Genomic DNA, 17,135 nt, shown 5'->3' with positions numbered 1-17,135 from the left:
ACTTCTTTCAAAACACTGTTAAAAACATCAACATGATTCTCTAAACTGAACAGCGAGAGAAAAGTAGGTTCATTTAGTTTCTCCAGTTGGCAGTTGGAAAAGTCCCAGAAATCAGTCAGTGAGACATGTATCAACTATCAGCAATATTAGAGGTGATGGAGGTGGTTAGAGGCAGGGTATTATGTCACTGTTGTGGGTGAGTTGTGTTTATCATTGCCTGAGGCATACAGAGTGGCCATACAAATGCTGGTGAAATTTCAACATGGCATGTGAGTCTTATTAGCTTGAAATCCATTGGGCACTTGTTTTTGTTGCTAAAAGCTTTATTTCCTGTCGGGGTTGCCGCTTTGCCTCATGTGTTTGTACCACAGAATGGTAACACAATCTGTTGTCTTACCAACGGTCCAAAGCTCCATTGTCCACATGTTGACCAAGGTTATTATGTATACTGTATATACATTCCCCACCCCCTACTCACGATAAATATTATCGTCTGGAAGTTTTAAACAAGACTGATCTGAATCTGGGCCACTAATTTATCTCCTTTCCCCCGTAATAGTTATTACATTATGATTCATTAATCATGACTAGTAATGTGTGATAAATTCATTACATTCCACAGATCTGTTTGCTGAACTGGACTTCATAGTAACTTTAACAAAACCATCAACCAAGAAATTCTATATTTATATATTTTTCAGTAAGCTGTTTATTTATTTATTTATTTTTTTTTTGTGGGGGGGGGCTCAGCAGTCTTACAGTTGCTGCCCTCAAACATCATAAAAGTGCAGACATTTTCTGGATTAGCAAGATTGACTTGGGCTGTCTTAATTCAACCACAACCTGTATATATATCCCAGTTTCATCTGACATGTTTCTGATATTTTTATTGGCTCTGATTCAACAACCCACACATTCACCAGACCCCCTCGTCTGTCTGTGTGCCTTCTGCACAGCCATTTAAGACTTATGGCACTAAAAATAAAAGGCAGATTGTGCTCTCTCTCTGCCTCTATCAGCTATGTTGTTTTAGTCAAGTGTTTCCTCCATCTTCCCCTCAGACTCCTCCTGACTACTCTGGGTTCATTGAGAACAAGACCTTTGAGTACCGAGGGGAACATGCAGCACAAGGTCACAAGTCGGACTCAAACACAGTACGCTTTGATTTGATCCAAGCTTTTATGGTATGTGCTCAGGATCCACTGGGACAACGTAAAGTTCTTGTTATGTATTTATGAAAGTAACATTGACAAGAGGGAATTTCAGTCAATTCATTTACTCGACTCATTTTTTTTTTTATTAATTTCTAAACACATTTGTGGTGGTGATGTGAAGCTTTTGTTTCTCTCACATGAAGTAGATCTGTCTTACTCCTCCTGAGAACACTGTATGGTGTGTGCATGTGTGGCAGAGAAAGCATTTGTCACTCTGAAATATGACATACCCCGCACAGGAATCCCCATTGACCACTGAATCTTCCTCTATAGTAGTTCTAGCTGTCTGCCTCACCCACAGAGACCTCATTGTGTGCATGTTTTTTTTTTTGTGTGTGTGTGTGTACGTCCACATATGTGTAGAGTTAGACTTGTCCCTTTTTGAAGATTGCAGTATTTCCTCTGTTGAATGGAATGCTATACAAGCGTTATTTACGCAGCCTATTCTTGTCTGTGTCAGTTGTTGTCCTGCATGACGTCCAATCAAATCAGATTTATTTATATAGCGCCAAATCATAACAAAGTTACATCAAGGCACTTTACATATAGAGCAGGTCTAGACCAAGCCTTTAGGGTTGTATATAAGAAAAACAGCTAGGTGTGCTCTTTTTACTGACCTGTTACGGACCTGTTTTTTATTTCTCTCATATTTTACCCTTATTCATTTTATTTTCTCGCTATCTTCTTTAGTATTTGCTTTCAGTCTTTCCTGTCATGTCTGTATCTTCCCAATGTGATGCTGGTGGACCTTTTTTTTTAAATGATATGATGGAAATGATATGATTTTTATAAAAGGGACCCAAAAGACACACTATGTGGTCCAGGACAGTTTCTACTCACTATTTAACTTCTTACTTTCTTCCTTTGCTTTCCTCTCTTTTCCTTGACTGTCTTCTGCTGTGGTGATAGCAGAAAATAGTTCAGAAAAATACAAACCTGTTGATAAATCCACAACGAGTACCAACACAGCACCGTTTTGTATGTCTATAAAACACACCAAACTTAGTACTACAGATTGCTGAAAACCTAGATAAAGCTGCCTTTATTCTTCTCATTAAATCTGCATAGTCAACATTGTAGATTTTGTATTTGTTCTTCGACATGTTTGAACAGACACTTATCCACCTGTGCTGCCTCCCAAATTTAAAAGCCCTATAAACTAACAAAAGGCCAGATCAGAACAGCCACAAAGCAAAGAAAATGCTGCCATACTGTACAACTGCAACAGACTTTTTATTTGTCCCATCCTGTCTGTGTGTATCCACTACTGAATTGTGTCAATCTTCATCTGAGATGGAAACACACACGCTCATTTTGTCATTCTACACATCTGTATTTTAGTGATATTTTCAATGTCCAGCTGCTTTGTCCAGATGTGTGTGTGTGCATGCGCATACGTGGACGTGTGCACACACGCATTCAATAGAAAGAACAATAGAGCTCATTTAGAGGGCCTTCTCATGCCACACAGTGAGAGGGGATTTGGGGAGTCGGTGATGGGGATTATGAGGAATATTATTTCATACAGCTACAGAATAGTTAATCTCCTTAAACCCTGCTGGAGTCTGCCCACCCATTCCCATTACTGCCCCATAACGGAGGAGAATGTGAATCTTAACAGACACGCATGATGCATGATGGGAACCTTTGTGTGTCTCTACAAGTGTTTTACCTGTGAAGACTTGTGGACGTGATCTTTGTCAGTAAGGTAAAATGAGTCATTCTGCTTCAGGTCTAGGGAAGTTCTGTCAGTTAGTTCAGCTCACATATTATGGCCACATTGCCATTTAGCTAGTGTTGTTATTGGCCTGAGGTTCTCCTGTGTCCCGGACTCTGAGGTTTGTACTGGTCTCCATATTCAGATTTTAAGAATAAACCTGCCTGAAAACATTCCCAAGACAGGCGTGACTTAGCCCTAAATTGTTCTGTCCAGCAGTATTTCATCCTCTGGTTTTGATGGAGTGCAGGAGCTGGGATTCAAAAGGCCAGACCTCTTAGGTCAAAAACCTGCGGGTCAGCTCGGGAGGCTACTGCCAGCTTGTGTCCTGGCATATTGACTCAGCTGTGTTTTTGACCTTCCTGAGGCAGACAGGCTGTTACCATTCTAGCTGTTTGATTAGGTGTGTTCCCTGGCCCCAGGTGTTTTTATCTCAAAAGGTTTCAGCTGCCTGATGTCGGACTAGTAAAGCTTCATGTCAAAGCAGTGTTCTGTGCCCTGTGTCACTTTTTCAACACAATGGGAAGTTTACTTCCTGTTTGTGTTTGAAATACATGGCTCCACCCTTTTCCACATCTGAAACAGAAGAATTTTGTTTTATTTACTGATGGCTGGTTATTGTTTTGATTAATACATTTTGGGTTGGTCTGTGAAATGAGATGAGTAGTGAATTATTATTCTTTTTTTACTTAAAAATCCAATATCAACACAGTTTCTTATAAAGTTTTCCCTGCTTTATTATGAATAACAACTAGTTGTTTCAGCTTTGAAATTAACAAAATATTTGTTGTGTTGGTAGTCCATAGATTCACAGATTGCCAGAAGGATCTAAAACCTTTGGTCATAGCTGACAGATGAGGTTTTGTGATACAAGCGTATCAAGTAACTATTATTGTTCACCTATCAGTGGTGACATTTGGGTTAATGTCTTATGGCAGATTCACAGTTTGTTAAGGGTCAGTTTCATAGCTGAGAGCAATAGATATTTTGTTTTCTTGGTTCGTGAGTTTCAGATTGCACTTTTGCATTTTTAAGGTAATTCTTGACGGAAGTTGTTTTTTTTTTTTCTGGTGTCATATAAAGTAATTTAAAGAAGCCATAATCAGTTATGTTATCTCAGGATTTATTGTTTTTTTGTGTACCATATGAAAGACAGAAAATCTCCAACCAGGACCTTTCAACTTTTTTTTTTGGAAGCCTGTCTTCCTTTACTCACCATTATTATCCTGAACCACACAAACACACACACACACACACACATTCCCCCTTCGTTTCATCTGTTAACCTCAATGAGGTCCATGGCAGCTAACAAGAAGGCACCACATAAAAGAAAAGCCCCCCTCCTTTTAATTAAGGGCCCTCAGCTCCAACAGTATGCCCCTACTGTCTGCTGGAATAGAGATTAAATCAGAGCATCAGCTGCGCCTCTTAACTGTCAGTGGCTCTCACCTCACCCACCCCCAACCTCCCATGACTGTTGGAAAAACTTGGTCTAGAGGCCCAGAGGTCCTGGAAAGAGGCAAGGCAGTGAGGCAGGTTAATAAGCCCAGTAAGGACTCTCGGCCTTCGGGGAGCAGAGGCCCTCTGGGCCCCTGAGACCCTGGAGGTCTGGAAATGAGACAGACTGGGATTGTTGTGGGAAAGTCAGAGGCAGTGGTGAGTAGTCTGGATAGAAATGTCAAATCCCCCAGGGCTGGGAGGAAAAGAGAAATCCATCAATCTTTCTCTTTCATCAATAATTTATGAGTCCTGTCACTGTGCTGCGTCCAGCTATCTTTAAGCCTATGTTGCCATTTAGTCTTTTCATGTTTCTCCCCCTTGATTGCGATCTTATTTTCCCTCTTTCACTTAAAAAAATTAAAACGCAAGAACCCATCGGTGACAACGCACAGTAGTGCAACGGAGAAAACCTGTCTGGACCTCCTCCCTGCAGACCATTTTGACTCCTACACACAGCTGTGCTACGAGACCTGTGGCCAATGTAGTGGGGTTTTCCCCACACAGTTAGCTTTACACGTTTATATAGTCAGCTTTACAAATTTGTCAGATAACTCAATATGGCAATCAAGTATCCATTTTATTAGTCTCCAGGGAATTTCCTTCTGACAAAACCACAGTGATTCAGAGGAAGTATTGCAGCTCTGGAGCCACATCTTTTGGTATTCACATGCCTTTTTATGTATGAATGCAGAAAAGCTGCAAGCCGCATGGGTGCATTTCTGTGCGTGCATATATACATATGGACACCAAACAGACCAAACAGTTTCTACTGAAGCCTTCCAGGTACTTCTGTGTAACAAACCATCTGGTCTATCAGGTTAGATCATGCTTTATTGCTTTTATTTCTCTTGTTTGTTTATTTTTCTATAACTAAAGAGCAATAGTAGTACCAGATTGTTCATGTAGCAGGCTCTTATTTTCAATTTGGTTGTGGATTCTTGAAACGTGTTAAAGATCTCTAAAACTTTTTTTTGTTGTTTTTTGCTGCTTAACATAAACTTAATGCTACTTTAAAGAAGTGAGTTCCGAATTATATGAAATCTGACACCATGGCAGCATATATATAAACTTAAAAAGTCCATTTACACGTCTTGAAAAAAGGCTCCAATAGCCACCAGAGGTGCACAGTGGACTGAAAAGTTTCATGCAGTCTGTTAGGGTTAGGGTTATATCAGCCAGAGCTCCTTTACAATGTTCACTGCAGCTCATTGTAATATTTTCTTCCTTGGCTTTTGTGCACTTTCATTCTTTGACTCTTGTTCCAAACCTCAATTCAGTCCAACTCTGGTATTTAGTTCACTGCATCTCCCCCACTCCTTCTCTCTCCTCCTCCTCCTCTCATCATCTTCCCCTTATTTACATCTTCCTCCTCAATTTCTTTCTCTTTCTTTGAGTCTTTTTTAAAAGTATTTTTTGTCCCCTTCGGTGTCCCATTGAGGCTGAGTCAGATCCAACTATACACAATAGAGAGAAGAAAATGGAGGCTAATTCCCTCTGGCAGACCAATGCGTTACACGCTTCAAATCAAATACACACACACACACACACATTTTCTTGGCTGGACGTAAGCCCTCCCAGCACGCTGAACATTCACCGACAGTCACAACTCAACGGCTCAACAGAAAGAGAGGGAGTGTAGAGATGCAGGGTGGGGAAATGAGAGGATGAAGTGCAGGAGTTGAGAAGGTGAAAGAGGATCAAAAGTAAGAATAGAAGCGTAAAAGAGAGCTAGATAAAAGACAGGGAAGAGAAGCAGCAAAAAGACAAAGGCATTTAATGCCACGTGTAATTCTGTACTATCACACTCTGGATGCAAGTGATGTAAACACAGGCTGAACCAGAGCAACACAAACCGGGAACCAAACCCTCAACCTTCTTATTGTGGGGCCACAGTCCTAACCACTCTGCTGATATGCTGCCCATTCATTAGATTATTTATCAAGCAAAGAAACAAGGCTTTGTACTCAGCTCTGAAAAATCTGGAAATGAATGTGAAAAGCTGTAATTTTCAAGTCCAGTTTGTGATTTGCTATATTTGAATAAAAGGAGTTCTAACGCTTCAGAATGAATCATTTTAGTCCCCACTGTTGTTATACATTGTGATAAAAATAGCTTAAAATAGTAGATTAATGGATGTGACATTGCAAATGAGTCAAGGGGAGAAGAAAAGGGCGGCTGAGGAAATTCAGAGAAGGCTCTAAAGAAACAGAAGTGAAGAGGTTGAGAGGGAAAGGGGGAGGATGAAGGGAGAGGGGGAAGAAAGGAGAAGGGAGTTTATGGTAAACAGTCACTTACAACATAACTGGGTGTCCTAATTGGACTGGGAAGAGTGTGTGTGTGTGTGTGTGTGTGTGTGAGTGAGAGGAAAACAGCTGTCCATGTGGCTTCTTAAGACTGGGGGCACCAACTTGGAGGGAGCCCCCTTAACCAGCTAACCCTTCTCAAAACACACATATACAGACACATACACACACCCTCTCGTCTCCTCACCATATGTGAGCCCAACCCAGTGAGCCTTTTAATGTGGTTGGTGTGGGCTGGGAGAGGGTTAAGAGGCGAGGCAGTTTCAGGAGCAGGGAGGTGACACACAAGGTTGTACTCCTCCTCGTCTCATCCCTTTGTTTCTGCCCAGTTAATATTTTCAGGGATTTGAAGCAGCTGATTGGCTTGTGGTTCAGTTTGGGTGGAGTGCCTGGGTGTAGTTGACGAAGATGCACCATGTGTGGTTAAGGAATTAAAGGTCGCTCCCCAATGCTTTCTATAAGGCAACTCATCCATAACACTGATGTAATACAACCAAACAGTTAATAATTAACAACTTTAAGCATGCCATAAATACACTTCAAACACACCTCATGGAAAGTGGCTTACTGGCGTACTGTATTTTGACTTGTATTGAACTACTCAGTCCGTTTTTACATGTGTTGCTGCTCTGCCAGTTTTAGTCTCTCTCACCTCCCCGTCACCCAGTCTTACACAGAAGCTCATTGTGTGAGCTCATGTCTACCAGTCGCTCTCGGCACAGCCCAGACAGCTTGAAACATAGTAACAGTGTAAGTCGCACGTACACACACATCCACATGTGCACTGGTTGACTCTCTGGGTTTTCCTTCTGGGTCATTGGAACACTTTAAATGGAATCAGGTCACATTTCCAAACTCCTATTTCGAAAGATGAATGTGGACTTCAATATTATTGTTGGAGATGTAGGTTTAGATTTCTAAAGTGGTTTCTGTTGAGGGATCAAATATTTTCTCTCAGGTGTGTGCATGTCAGGGTATTTCTCACCCACCATCAAACTATTCTGACGGCTCTTTCAGCTTATAAGTACAGCTAAAAGATCCCTGATAATAACAATGAGCAACATAAAGTATCAGCATCAATAAACACTTTGTCTAGTCTAGTGTTCTTGGTGGAATATTTTATTACATAGCGTCTTAAAATAGTTAAAGCGCTACATGGAGCTGATAAGTAACAATAAATAACTGAGGAGACTGGCAGGCAGCCATGAAATATTCTGTGCGATTATTGCTTCATGGCACCAAACAGAATAGTGAAATTTTCCTCCAGCAACACTTAGACTTAGCTGAGGCTTTCAAAGGCAGATGGCAGAGCAAATAAATTCAAGCCTGATGGACTAATGTTATTTTGAAGAAAACAAAAACCAAAACAAATCCATGAGGAACTAATCAGAAGTGGTGGGACTGGGACCTAAGAGAGCAACCTCCCCTTGGTAACAGGAAGTGATGCGGCTTGTCTTTATGATGATGTTCATGTGGTGAGGTGCCACACAAGTCCCTTGGGGCATTTTCTTGTATAAACAAAAGTATTGCTTACATAGTGTATGTTCTTTTTGGACTGGAGGTTAGACTCAAACACAGGTTGCTGCGGGTAGGACGGAGCCTTTGTAGTACATGCTCCACCATGTTCATTCTTTAGATGAACTCATTGTGTTTAATGCATGTACTTGCTCTCATTTGCCAACATTTGCCAACCAAATATTTTTTTCGTCTTTAATTGCGGCTTTTTTATGTCTCTGTTTGATAGAGTTCCATCTTTTACATCACACGCCGCATTACTTAGTCTGTCACTGCCACCACCTCTTAATGAGTCAAACGGGCATGGCTCCAATCAAAATCTCCACAGGGTGTGGTGACTCCGCCAATAGTGTCAACATATTTCAAATGTGGAATTTTATGCAATCATTGTCAACAAGCAACATTAGAAATAGAAGGCAGTAAAATGACAAGTTTATTTGTGGTCACACACACGCAGTTGTTGCTCTCTCTCTGCTTGTCATGTTTTCAGGAGCTGACAAGTGCTGGACTCCAGAGATATGACACAGGCCCACTGTGGTCAGTGTGTCCTTCTACTGTGCAGTGGTGACATTTACTGATAGAGCTCTCTGGCTGTCCTTTCTCTGCTGCCCGCTCCTCTAATACTGTCCAGAGACACAGATTCATCCTAGTTTACACGCACACACTACTGCATTGGTGCGGCAACTCTTGTTAGATTGAGTTTTACAAATCAAGTGTGATTTTATTGCCTCCCTGTGTTTTTCTTTGTTTGTTCAAACATTTTTAATGTTTAAGTTTGCGGTCCAAGTATTGCCAGACAGCAGATTTTGTCCACCATTTGTGTGTCCATTTGTTACCCTTTACAGATCAGTGTGCGTCTGAAGCCCTGCTTTTGTTTATGTGTGGCTGATTGAAGGCCTCGACTTTTCACACGCTGTTGAGTGTGAATTTAGCATCAAATGTTGTGGACTGTGAGAAACAGTATGATTATAGACAAACACACAGACATGCTCAACCTCAATGTCAAGGCAAGTAATTTAAATGCAGGTCAGCCCATGTGTCAGTGTTTTTACTCCCATATGCCACTTGACACCAAACCATTTCAAGATTTACTCTGTGTGTACATGTATATGATTTTGCTTTTATGTTTGTGCGTACTCTCATATTCAGAACACACCAATAACAGTAGTGGGCGTATTCAGAGTTTCAGAATTTTGGGGTGTTTACATCTTTGATTCTTCTTCATTTTACTGATGGCTTATTTCTCCATATTGTGTTCATGTCAAAGAGTCAGTGGGTTCATGCATGCACTTTTTCTTATCTGTTTTTCCTTACCAGGGTTTTTTTTTAGGTAGAGAAAAGTAAAGAGACATGGGAAACAAACAGAGGAAGGAGGAGAGGAAATACGTGGACAATGAAAAGTGGAAATGTGTGTGGATGGAATTTTTCAAAAGAGCTATAAAGAAAGGTTGTGAAATGAGATAAGATTTTCACCTATATAAATGTGTGAGCTCCTGCCCAAAAAGGTCAAAATAGCCCTGGACAGTAACGAGAGCATATTGATGTGAATTTCGAGGGAAAATTGATAGAGCGCTTTTTGTCAGCTGCTGTATTTCTATTTCATTTTCCCTCCCTTGTCTTGGTATTTAAGTTAACATCTTCTCCCTGTCCATACTTTATGAGACATGCATTTCCCAGCATCCTGTGGGAGATGACACTGTCAACTATATCCTCGTTCATTTCCTCTTCCCTTCACCATCCTCCCTGCAACCTGGACCCTTGACCAAACACTCATGCTTCAGAGGAAAAATGCTCTTAATCGGACTGCTCTGTCATCCAGTCACCTCCCTCACATTGTTCCCCTCTAATTGTTCGCTCGTCCAATTCAACGTCACTGGCCACAGGATGTAACACGTCCCTTGCCGCCATTTCCTGCTGGACTAGAAAAGTAGAAGAGTCGTGATGAATTGGCCTGTGGAAAAAGGATTGTCAAAAGGGTTCCAGATGGTTTGCAAGTTATGATTAAGACAATGTAAAATCTTATCTTTAAGGTTGTTCACACACATAATTGCCGTTTTTTATGGCTTCAGCCATTGGCCAGGGTTGATCTTATTCAGAGACTAAGGCCAATTATTACTGAGTGAAAGCCACTGCCTGTTACATTCATTTGAATTTTGAGCACATTGGAGGTTCATCAACTGTTTGGAGAGGCCGCAACATAACATATAATTACAAGATTCAAAGGCAAAGTTGCTGCATGAATCAATAACATTCATGCAAACATGCAAAACTGGTGGATGACTTTGTGATATGAGCGTTTTGTGTCTTGATAACAAATCACAGAAGTAAAATCCTGTCTGTTTTAAGAATCACTCCGCTCTCTTGTAGCATCTATGAATCACTTTCTGAACTCCCTGGATCATATTTTCTTGTGAGAAAATGCCTGGTTTAGCGAAACTGTGGTGAATGTTACCTTATTGGAGTAAGCGGCTGTGAAAGTCCCCTAATAATCGCATTAGACAGAGAGATGTCTTTGTCTGCTTGACTACTGGAGAGGGGAGGATGGAGAGAAGAGAAATTCTATGAGGTTGGCAGAAGAAAGTTAAAAAGGGGTGAAAAGGCGAAAAAGAGAGAGAGCAGAGCGGTAAAAGGCTGATAGGAGGCTTGAGGCAGAGGAGGAGAGAGTAAATGTAAAGACAGCTGAAGAACTGGAGAAAGCTGGGTGGACCGCGACGGTAACAAAATCTCATTTGTGTGCTTGCAGCCTTTGCAGTGTGTGGATGGAAATAAAGAGTCCAAAGAGGGCCAGACTTCCATCAAATTAAACTTAGTCATTCTTCAGGCCTGATTGCTCAGCAGCTTAGCCCTTCAAAGAACCTATTTAACAAGTAGATGTGAGTGTGTGCTTGCCTGCGTATGTGCTTATGACCCACAGTTTGATAAATGAAAAGGGGCCTGAGGACCCGTTCGAAGAAAGCACGGTCCATGCTGCATCGCCCCGGCAACAGCAGCCTCTGGCAGATAGCGCCCGTCTCACCGAAGTAACCTCAGGGTTGGAGGGTCACCAGTTAGGGGGCCCCTTGAATGCACCCCACCCCTCTTTCTTTTGTGACAGGTTTTTGATTGGCCATCATGTGTGTGGGCTCTGCACGTGCGCAGCGAGGCGGCACAGAGGTTTCTGGGTCTGATTGTGAGTGGGTGTGTGTGTGTGTGTATCAGTGTGTGCAGTCTTGAAACTGATGTGAGGAGTACTTTGGTATGATTAGTTGACGTCTCAGCGATAAACTTTGCACAATGTTGGCAGCAGCGTAAGGATCAGGTAACGTCATGCCTGTTAAAGGGTTTAGGATGTGGAGCCGGAAGCAAAGGAGGAACCCTTTCTCAGGTAGGCGTGTGTTTTTTGGTGGTAATGTTTCTCTGGGGAAATTATTTGTACACAGCCACTTTTTAACAACTTTGCAGCTACAACAGATAAACCAGTCCTGGCACTATTTAATGGTTCAAAACGAATCACATCTACAAGGACATGGTGTGAACTCAGAGGAAGAATGAAGCCGCTGAAGCTGAAATATAAAGATGAATGTGTGAATGATCTGAATTTGAAAAGTGAGAGAGAGATGCAAAGCTGATGATAATCAGCGGGGCAGGTTGTGAGCTTGCTTTGTTCAGACTGTTGGTTTGATGACACGATAAAGAGCAGCAGGAGCGAGTGGTGACTGATGATGAAGAGAATGAATAGAAACCGATGGAAGGGTAGATGGACTGGACGCTGCAGGTGATGTGTTTTTTAAGCCTCCTGATTCACTCAGTTAGACCTTTGTGGTAACAGTAAATGACATATGCTGTAACAGGTTCGATGACTTTTTGCCAAAGAATTGTTTTGTTCTTGGCTTGTAAAACTGGTGTCACAATTTCTTTTTAAGTGTCTCAATTAAAAAATAGTACACGTTGTTTTATAAGTGAGGACTTTTTTTTTTTTTGTTGTTGTTGTTGTATCACTGTCTAAGGCAGGTCAGAAGGTGCAGGCTTTAAAGTACCCTCCAGTGGAATTGTTCCGCTGGGTAATATTGTTGCAGTGACGTATGTATAATCCACCACGTGAATAATTAACCTGAATTATTGCATTATTAATTAGAGGTCTCATAATTACATGACAGAGGACACCTGCCACCATTAAGAGAAAAGAGTTGAAACATGTACATTTAAGGGATGGAAAATGGAATTTAACTCTGCTCTCATGTAGGTTTGTAACGTATTAAAATTCAGAAATAATACATGTTTATTTGGCCCAGCCAGTCTTCATACAGCTGATCATATTGTGTTTTTGTATCTGCCCTGGTGTTGATTTATTACTGTGGTCATTATGGAAGCTGTTGTTTGTGATGGTGGCTGAATTGTCTTCTGTTAAATTGAAAGGTGACCTGATTCATTGTAGAGCTTTGTACTGGATATGATCAAAGTTCATCAGATATAGTACATTAATAAAAGCAAACCTGCAAGTATATTTTCTTTTTCTCATTTATTTTTAATTTTCTGAATTCAATTATAGAATACGTGTAGAACTGCCAGTTTATTAGGTCGAAGGTGTTTTACTGATCTGTGTCACTTAAACCCAGCAGGCAGGTCTGGACTCCCTTTTATTTCCTTCCAACACAAACACACACACCACCACACTAACCACATATAAAAGGTGTGACTTATTGGCAGAGCTGCAGTAGTATTCATCAACACATTTCTCTCTCACATTCTCATCGACTCCCAAGTCTTTCTATTTTCGCCCCCCCATTATTAATTGCTTTTCATTTATTAGCCTTCCTTTTCCCCCAATGTGGTTTTATTTTATCTCACATGAGGTTTAATTTTCTGCCTACAATTATCACAACCTCCTTTCATTATAGTCATCTTTTTGTCTCCCTTCTGCAAAGAGAAGAGCAAGTAGGAGTTATTTATTCACCGAGATCATTTTAACAAAAAACATAAATGTAAAATTGAACAGCGGGAGATATTTGGGAGGGGGTGGGGATGCTCAAAAATTGCCTTGCTATTTGCATAATTTTTGCAGTAAAATTGTGGGAACTGTTAAAAATGCATTTCCAGAATACATAAACAATATGGGAAAATATGCTAACTGTCAGAAATACGATACAACAACGATACAAAAAGGATATGATGAATTTCACTGTTACATTTTTTTCTTTGATTATATTTTATTCTGAGTCTGGACTTTTGGGGTCCAGACTCAGATCCAGTCTCTGTCCAGACTCCGGTCCAGGCTCTGGTCCAGTTTCTGTCCATACCTCTGTCCAGACTCCAGTCCAGTCTCTGGTCCAGACTCCGGTCCAGACTCTGTCTAGACTCCGGTCCAGTCTCTGTCCACACTCTGTCCACACTCTGGTCCATATTCTGGTCCAGACTCTGTCCAGACCCCGGTCCAGTCTACGGTCAAGTCTCTGGTCCAGTCTCTGGTCCAGACTCCTGTCCATATTCCGGTCCAGACTCTGTCCAGACCCCGGTCCAGACTCTGTCCATACCTCTGTCCAGACTCCAGTCCAGACTCTGTCCAGTCTCTGGTCCAGACTCTGGTCCAGACTCCAGTCCAGACTCCAGTCCAGACTCTGTCCAGTCTCTGGTCCATACTCTGGTCCAGACTCCGGATCAGCTGGTGGCGCTGATGCGCCAATCCGCAAATAAAACAAAAGAAGAAGAAGTGTCTCCTTAATTGTAGCGCTGGTGTCAAAGGTCAGCTCTCAAGTCTCCAAACAGTTTAGCAACAATGCAGTAAGTTCTTTAAATCCGGTAACTCTATTTTTGCTCTCGCGGTACATTTGAATTTAATGCGGGAATTTTGAAAGGTTGTAAGCTGCCGCAAATATCGCGGAGTTTGGTTATTTTGCGTTAATTTTTGTGATCGCAATAAATCGATGAGGGAAAGATGACATGTTTAGCTTTTTGACTCAAACCAACCAGCTGAGTGTGTCGTTTCTGTTTGTGATAGATTTCATTGTTTTGCTCCAATTTAGTTTTTAAGTATGTACAAAAAATCCAGAAGAGTTTGAAACTCAAAGGCACTCTCTGACTTAATTTGGTAGAGATAATTCAAGTCAAAGAAATCATGAAGCTTATGTGTTGCACAAAGAGTTTGTGTTAAAGTGAACACCTGCAGATACATCAGTGTGTAAGAGTCCCTGTGAAAACACTGGTTCACTCTCAGATGAGTTCATTTTCATCAAATAATCAAATGAATTTGTGTTAAAAGTATCTGTGCAGCCTTTCATAAATCTTTTGTCTGTAGCTGCTTTGTCATAATGGCCTTGCCAAGAACTGAATCGGATGAAGAGAAAGCTTCTTTCCAAGTATGCCCAACACATCTTTTTGTCTCACTGTCTTTCTTGTTCTCATAATACCAGATCTGACATGTTGAATTTATTGTTACTTTCATTCTTACCTCTGTTTGCAATTGACTTCTCAGTAAGTGTAGTCATTACAGATTTTTAAAGACCACACAGAAGGAACACACACACTCACACACAACATCTGTGTGCCAGCGACTTTAACATCTTGTGTCACATTGCCAGTAAACATTTCTTTCAGAGATGTGAATCGTAGGATATTTAAGTGCCTGTCACTTTTCACTACCCCATTTTGCAATGATGTAACACCTCTCTGTCAGATAACCTGTCATTATGCATGTTATTTATTTATTCAGGGCTCTTACCAAACTGTTCTAACATGGTCTTCAATCGACCAAGCATTAAACGGTATATAAACAAAACTCTCCTGGGGGTATTTTTCCTCTCTGTGATCTTAATGTTCTCTGGGGATTTTACTATTATGAAATATTTGATATAAACATCCTAATTGCACAGTCCTTAGAGCCAGTGTTTTCAAACTTGTATAAATTCAAGGTAACCAGTAATTTGACTTAAACTCTTTATTTCTGAAAACAAAAGAGACAGCTTTGAGGTGCTTTAACAAAGCTGTGTTCTCCAAAGTGTCCTTTTTCGTGAGAAGACAAAATGGCTACATGTTTACATGAGGACTGTTTCCAATGAAGACTAACAATAGGTGAAGAAACTTTGCAGACCAAGCCAAAATTGGCATTTTTCACAGGAAACAATGTGTACATTTCATATTTTAAAAAATCATCTCTGAAGTACTCAGTGATGGATGAACGGCGTAATGATGACACTAAATTATCTCAAACACATTCTGCATTTCTGTAAACGTTGTCTTCTGCTGGGGGCTGAAAAAGCCTTGATCGATGCAGTACAGCGCTGACCAGACTTGAATTGTTTTAGTGTTAAACAGGGATGGCCTTCCAGTTTTCGTTCACATAAAGCTCCTGTTCTTATTACATTTTAATGGACTGGGAGTTAACGGAGTGTAAGTCTCTTTAGGAAAGTAAAGGCCACCGTAAGGGGCTAATCTAATCTAATGTTTCTCTCTTCTTCTTTCTACATGCTTTTGGCTTGGACTGACATTTCCACCAAACTTCTATATGACCTCTATGACTCTCCCTGGGCACCTCAATAGGTAAGTGTTTTCATTTGACACCCTGTTGTTCTTGTGCTTTCTTTTCTACGTATTTGCAACACAACACAACACAGTTTTCTCTCTGGATCAAGATGGTTTTGGCAGAATCCAAATGTCATTTGTAAGACTAGAAACTTAACCTGCTTTCCCTTAGCTTCACCCCCTCTATCTTTAACTCTAACTTCAACCACTGCAATTTCAATTTTAAACTCCCAGTTAGTTTCAAAGTGGATCAAAGCAAATTTTGTGAGTGTTCCAGACTGATGCCAAGTACAGATGATACAATGATTTAATGACTTGTTTTCTGTTGATACCCAGGGAGCTTTTTAGGAATATTAGAGATTAAATAAGGGAAACTGCTGTGTTTGTAATAGCTACGTGCGTGCGGTTGTATGTATGAAACTGTTTCTCCGGTGCTGGAAAGGGCTCAAGGGTTGCCTCTTTGACGTGGGAAAAGAAAAGGAAATACGGCCTGGTGTTTGTGTTTTTGTGTGTGTGTGTGTGTGTGTGTGTGTGTGTGTGTGAGATCATTAACCTCAATGTTTTGTCAATGCTATACAAAGCAGAGCCCACAGGCGCCGTTCTGTTTTTCTCTCGCCATAATTCACACACAGATGAATCTGCACAGATACACTATCGGGGCGTTTCTGGTGTCCTCCCACAGAGACTCCAGCTCGGCCATAACGTGTTTTCTCACTGACCTGCTCTCACACTCCTACGACCCGTATCACTTCTAGTGGCAGCTGACTTGTCCAGCTAGTAAACTGTCATTGGACTGCCAAAAAATTCATAATGCTGTTACTAAAAGATTACTAAAGCAGCTACAGTTAAATTCCATCTTCCGTCTTACTCTTGGTCCCTGTTTGCCTCTAACTGCTTTTGTTGCAGTCATTGCTTTTTGCTTTTTTTTTTTTTACTCTGTATTGCTCTGTATTCAGGTCAGATGTGGAAAAGATTTTATAAAGTTCATCTATGAGAAATAATTCAAAATGATTAATGTAAAAAAAAAAAGAAGAAGAAAAAAGCAGGGACTCAGTTAAGCCGGAGTTGCAATATTTCTAATTTCCCTTTAATAGCCACATGGATGACAAATGTTTCTCTGAAGTCCTTTTTTTTTTCGCTGGAGAAAGTTGATGTTCTGGCAGTATATCTGTTGTATATCTGTGCTTGTTTCGTTTTGTGTGCAGCACTGGCTTTGTCTGTTTGTGTGCAAATATGGATGTGCGCACACACATTACTCTGGACTGTATGAAGTAAGTCTCTAAGGCTTTCTTCTTTTAATGCTGTTGAAGTTTGTGTGTGTGTGCGTGCGTGCACTGTAGTGCTTTTGGCTACACAGCGACTCATCTGTGCCTCTTCAGGTTATTAACTCTG

The 17,135-nt window shown here is 40.9% G+C and overlaps 1 protein-coding gene across 1 annotated transcript in view; it reads left to right on the top strand.

Annotated features, from left to right (window-relative positions):
- Positions 1-17,135, top strand: part of nhsl1b (NHS-like 1b) — an 88,520-nt gene that overhangs the window by 7,493 nt on the left and 63,892 nt on the right. The window lies entirely within an intron of this gene.

This window comes from Echeneis naucrates, chromosome 24, assembly GCF_900963305.1.
Source record: "Echeneis naucrates chromosome 24, fEcheNa1.1, whole genome shotgun sequence".
In the NCBI taxonomy this organism is placed as follows: Eukaryota; Metazoa; Chordata; class Actinopteri; order Carangiformes; family Echeneidae; genus Echeneis; species Echeneis naucrates.
Note: the sequence above shows the minus strand (reverse complement) of the source record. Positions and strands in the feature narration are given on the sequence as shown.